At 36.4% G+C, this 5,757-nt stretch overlaps 1 pseudogene; it reads right to left on the bottom strand.

The window, feature by feature from the left end:
* Nucleotides 1–3,539: 3,539 nt before the first annotated feature.
* LOC115645048 lies at nt 3,540–5,446 on the bottom strand (annotated as a pseudogene).
* Nucleotides 5,447–5,757: the final 311 nt, after the last annotated feature.

Raw genomic sequence — 5,757 nt, 5'->3', positions numbered from 1 at the left:
ATTAGGTCATCCTGAAGAAAGGGATGCAAGATGCACTTAATTCTACAGGGAAAAAATCAGCCAGTATGTTAGAAGGGTGTGTGTGGGTATGTGTGTGAGAGAAAGAGAGAGAGAGAGAATTTTGGAGTTTTTCAAGACATTTATGACTTTGGTTCTTTAGCTAGAAATCTGAGGAAAACAGGGAACATTTCACAAAGGAAACATTTTAAAATATTTTATCTTGGAAGAGATGAAAAATATTGAATTTAAAATTAGATTGAAAATTCACCTGTACTATGATGAGTTCTTGTGCCAGATTTGAAGACTTAATCCAGTGATTAAGTGTAAATCAGAATTATGGAGTTCAAATCCCAAAGCAAGCTTAATTCTGGAGTCACTACCAATGTCTTCTTAATATTTTTACAAGTTACTAGAAGCTGCAGGTGAAAAATCTGGAAATGAGAGAGAAAAAAATATTATGGATCGCTCTTAACTGAGCTCTGCATTTAATTTAAAAGGGAAGAAAAAAATTCTACACATAATACAGTCAACTGAACTTTCACAGAGTTGCCTTAAAAGAAGAAAACAGTCTTTTTAAGAATCTGTAGTTAAATATAAATGTTTACCTCCTAAAAAAAGCCCTCTTATGCTCAATACTTATCTGCATAGCTTTTGCATATAATCCTTTTTTTAAATCTCTTTTTAACAATAAAAAGTGCCCTGGGCATTTGAAAGTGGAATCCATGGACAATCTTCAACTTGGCTTTAAAAAGTCTGCATGTACTATAACAATAACATTGCTGAGATTGCTATGTTCACAATATATACACAGAGAAGTTAGATTAAAATATGAATACTCTTTCTGGAAGGTTGCAATGTAACACTACTTTGAGGCTTAGAATGCAGAATGATAACACACAACTACCCCAAAAGAGAGGGAGACAAAACAGGCAGTTCCCTAAAGCAGAGGCACAAATCACCTCATCTTAATCTAATCTGTGTGCTGACTATTTCTAGCCCAGCATTGCATGCTTTTCTACAGAGACCTCTAGTCTGCAAGAAGGACCAGGAAACCCCTCTGAAATTTAAAGAAACAGCTTACAATTTTAACACAGTTTTCAATACACCAGAGAGATAAAAATAGTTGTCTGGTATGAAAGAAAGTGATCCCAAGCTATGTGGCACTGAAACTAATATGCAATCTGACCACTAGACTCACTGCAAAGTAGCCACATACATCACATTTGATGACATTAGATAGGCTACATTAATGTAATTATGCTAACCACTGTCAGTCAATAAGTGCTACTAAGATTTTTGCAAATGCTGATCAAGAAGGGTACATTTATGAGATTGGCTACAAAAGATATCTACAGAGTAAACACAAAGTCGTGAGCTGTCCATGATTGATCACCTTTTAATAACACAGACATGAAGTATAATTCCAGTTTTCTGAATTCCCTTTATCTGAAAATCCTAGCTGTGTGATTCCACCATAGCCTTATGTTACTTAATTACTCACTAGTAACTTCCCAATTAGCCTCACAGTGCCTGCTAGGACTAATCAACAACCTTTTATTTCCATAGTGGTTCTGACCAAGTACTCAACCCTAATTCCATTTCAATGGCAACAGCAGTTTATGTCCATACAATTTTGATGATTTAATAAACTCATTTTTTTACCCTTTTTTAAAGTACAAACTAGTAAGCAAACATCAGCATTATTCCCTTATTTCCCTCTATTTCTATACCAGTGAATCTGCAATTCAAAATAGCAATTCCATTTATATGAGTGCCCCTTTATCCAAAAGTTTCAGATGTCCCCCAGGCTGTTCAGATAAATGGGAGCCAACTGTTTTAATACTCCCCACACTTTCCCACTCCAAGAGACCTTCTATCCTATATCAATCACAATGTTCTGCATATATTTTAAAAAAACCATCGTTGTTTAAATGTTCAATTTATGGTGCAAAGGTGTGAAAGACACTTTGAATAGCTCAATGCATGTAATATTTTTTTAAATGAGCAATTTTCCTCCTTGGAATTATAAAGCTAGTGTAAATGGACTCCAGAGATCAGGAGCCTAAAGACAAAAATGGTTTTATGGGTTTGACTAAAGGTGTGAGGACAGGACTAGATACTAGGGACAGATGAGTTCTAATCACAGCTCTGACAGTGACTCTCTCTGTTCTTTTTACTATGTCACTATTCCCCCCTCTATAATATAAGGATGTCAGTACTTGCTTATAATGCAGGCAAAATGAATAGGCTGCAACATATGAAATAAGAAGAAAACAGGAGTATTGTACATCACCTGTTAAATTATAAAGACCCTCAGATGGATAACATGCAACTCCAAAATTATGGCCTTAAATATATGCAAAATATTATGCATGATTAAAGCGGAAAAATCAGTGTAAATTAATACATAGTATTTAATACATCTAGGCTAAGATCTGGGAAACATTTACATGTGTAAGTAACTTCATCTATGAGTAGTCCCACTCTCCTCCATGGTTCTACTCCACGTGCATAAGTATTTTAAGGACTGAGCCCTTAAAGCTGGGCTGAAAATTAAGTTCCATGTAAAAGCACTGTACAAGCATTAACTAAGTAATCCTCACACCCCTCCACCCACTATTAAGTACTGTTAAATAATTAATTATTATTCATCATATTTTACAAGAAACGGAGAAGAGTGTTTAAATGATTTGCCCAAAAACAGAATATCAGAGGCAGGATTAACATTCGCATATTCCTGGTTCCCAGTCCTGTGCTGGCACCATGCCTCTCTCAATACACTAATCTGGCTGGAGAGAGATTAGTACTTATTTGCATTACAATAGCATCTAGCATTCCCAGCATAGATTGGCGCCCCATTGTGTTAAGGCATTTCACAACTATAGAGTGAGAGACAGTCCCTATCCCAAAGAGGCAGATAAAGGGTGGGAGGGGAAACACAGGTACAGAGAGGGGAAGTAATTTACCTAAAGTCACACAGCTGGTAATAGCAGAGCCAGGAATGGAACATATATGTCCTGTGTCCCACTCCAGTCCACTGTCCACTAGATCAGTGCTTCTCAAACTATCTGATGTGGCAGACCAACAATTTTTTCCCCCAGTGTGCTAGGGACTGGTACCATATTGGTGCCATATTACTATAGTTTTGCATAGGCACATAGCACATCAGATCAGAAAAACTAACATTCTTCACTGCATTCATTGGAATGGGAATGTGGTGTACATGCGGAGATGTTCCCATTTAAATACATTGAAGACTAACTGAAAGGCAGTGCATCTGTGCGGATAGTATAAAATTATTCATTTACCATCCAAGAAAATATTATTTGAACAGTCATAGTAATATTAATTTATATCAGAAAGAAAATAATGAATAAAATAAAAGTTGGCAGACATTTTTTAATTTTATGTTTATTTTGTAAGCAAATACAATATTACAGAACAAATAAAAAATTAAAAAATCAAACCAGCAAAGTCTTCTAACAAAGATATTATAAAAAAAATTATTAACATTAGGCATGTTAAAACCTTAACCTTTACTAATGTGAAAGGTGAGCCTGCTTTTTCTTTGTCAGCTTATCCAGTCGTGGTTCAATTGAGGAAAGTGCCACACACAATGGAGAATGACTATCCTTATTGTTTCTGTACTTTGTCTTAATGACACTCATGGTTGAGGAGCCAGTCTCGCAGAGGTATGTTGAAGAAAATGGGAGAAGAGTTTTCAGAGCAATTTCAATAAGCTCAGGATATTCTGCTTTCACTTTTAGCCAAAAGGAGGCAAGCGATGTTGTAGTTTCGAAACTCATCTTCAATCTTCCATCAGAAGCCAGCTCCAATAATTTATCCTCCATAGTGAGAATTAAGTCATCTTTCAATAGAATAAATAGATTTTGGATCCATCCAGTCCCTTTCCATGGATCTTCTTCTCCTAGAAAGTAAAACTCAAACCATTCTGCCAATTTTGCCAAGTGTTCACTGATGACATTTCATAGAGATGTAACATCAAGGTCTTCGCCTGCATCGGCAATGATTTTCGCTAAGTTGTGAAACATGTCATAACAATCTCTTGACACTCGACTCTTCCATGTTTTTAGCTTTCATTTCTGTCCATCGATCTTATCTGCCATTGTAAGACACGAAGTCATCCTTCCCTGCATGGAGGTGTTGAGATCATTAAAGATGGCAAAGATATCAGCCAAATAAGCCAGCTTGGCTATCCAATCCACATCTTGGAACAATTGTGACCAATTTGTTTTTTTGTCCTGAAGAAACTCGGCAAGCTCATTTCGGAGCTCAAATACTCTTGACAGGACTTTTCCCCTCTATAACCAATGTACATCGGCATGCAATAGGAGCTGTTTATGATCAGCTCCCATATCATCACATGCAACAAATAGTCTCGAATTTAAAGCATTCGCCTTTACATGGTTCACAATTTTTCTGACTTCGCCGAGCACACTGTTTAGTTCTGTTGACATTTTTTTTGTTGCAAGACTTTCTCAGTGAAGGAAGCAGTGCGTCAACTTGTATTCAGGTGCAAGTGCCTTAATCTGGGAAACCACTCCAGAATGCCGTCCTTTCATTGCAGCAGCGCCATCAGAACATACACCTACACAAAACTTGAAATCCAATCCACATTTGTTAACGATGTAGTCGTTTACAGTCTTGAACACTTCAGAACTGGTTGCTTTTGTTGGTAGTGAAGCAGAAAACAAAAACTCTTATTTCAAATCACCCTCATGTTCAAAGCACACATACACCATCATTATTGCCTATTAGCAATGTCTGTACATTCATCAAGCTGCAAAGAAAAGTATTTTGCTAATTTAATCTGTCCTATGAGCTGATCTTCCATATCGTGAGCCAGATCGTGAATTCATTGAGCTATAGTGTCATTTGAAAGTGGCACCTGAGCCACTTCCTTTGCCACCGGCTGGCCCAGCATTTCCATGCAGACATCTTTAATACAGCCTATCACTAGTGTCTCACCAATTGTGTATGGCTTTTTAGCCTTAGCAACGCAAAGCGCTACTTTATAAGAAGCTCACAAAGCACAAGTATTTATGTGTGACACTTCAAACATCTGTTTCTGATGGTCTTTTAAATCAACATGCTTTCTTTCAAAGAACTCTTTCGGCTTTGAACTAATTTCATTATGTTTTGTATTTAAATGCCTCTTGAGCTTTGACGGCTTCATTGCGTCATTAGCCAACATATCGCCACAAATAACGCACTGCGGTTTTGACACTCCACCATCATTCGTGGCTACAAAACTGAACTGAATGTATGAGGAGTCGTATTTCCGAGTAAAGCTAGTACAAATTCTTTTTGTTGACAATACTTCGGTTTCATTTACATTGCCATCATCTGATTCAGAATTACTTGTGTGTTCAGCAACCGGATGTCTCTGCTTGATAAATATGTTGATTGGGCCTCGCTTCACCATCTGTAAATTAGGCATAAAAATAATATAAATTCCATTACCCTGGTATATTCTTAATTTATGAGATTAGGATGAAAGCCAAATAAATGCAGTGGGAATTCTTTTATTGAGAAATATGTGCGAGAGAACATTGATCAACAGGGTAAATAATGTTAGGATAAGAAGATAATATAAAATTTAAAATTAAATTGCAAACAGGATAATAATTGGAAAGTTAAGATGGTCTGAACATATGGAAAGAATGAATAATGAACATCAAAAATAATATTTTTCTGTCTGAAAGATATGGAATGAGAAAGAGAGAAATTTCGAGA

Source organism: Gopherus evgoodei, chromosome 2 (assembly GCF_007399415.2).
Source record: "Gopherus evgoodei ecotype Sinaloan lineage chromosome 2, rGopEvg1_v1.p, whole genome shotgun sequence".
Taxonomy (NCBI): Eukaryota; Metazoa; Chordata; order Testudines; family Testudinidae; genus Gopherus; species Gopherus evgoodei.
The sequence above is the reverse complement of the archived record's forward strand: the minus strand, read 5'-3'. Positions and strand labels throughout refer to the sequence as shown.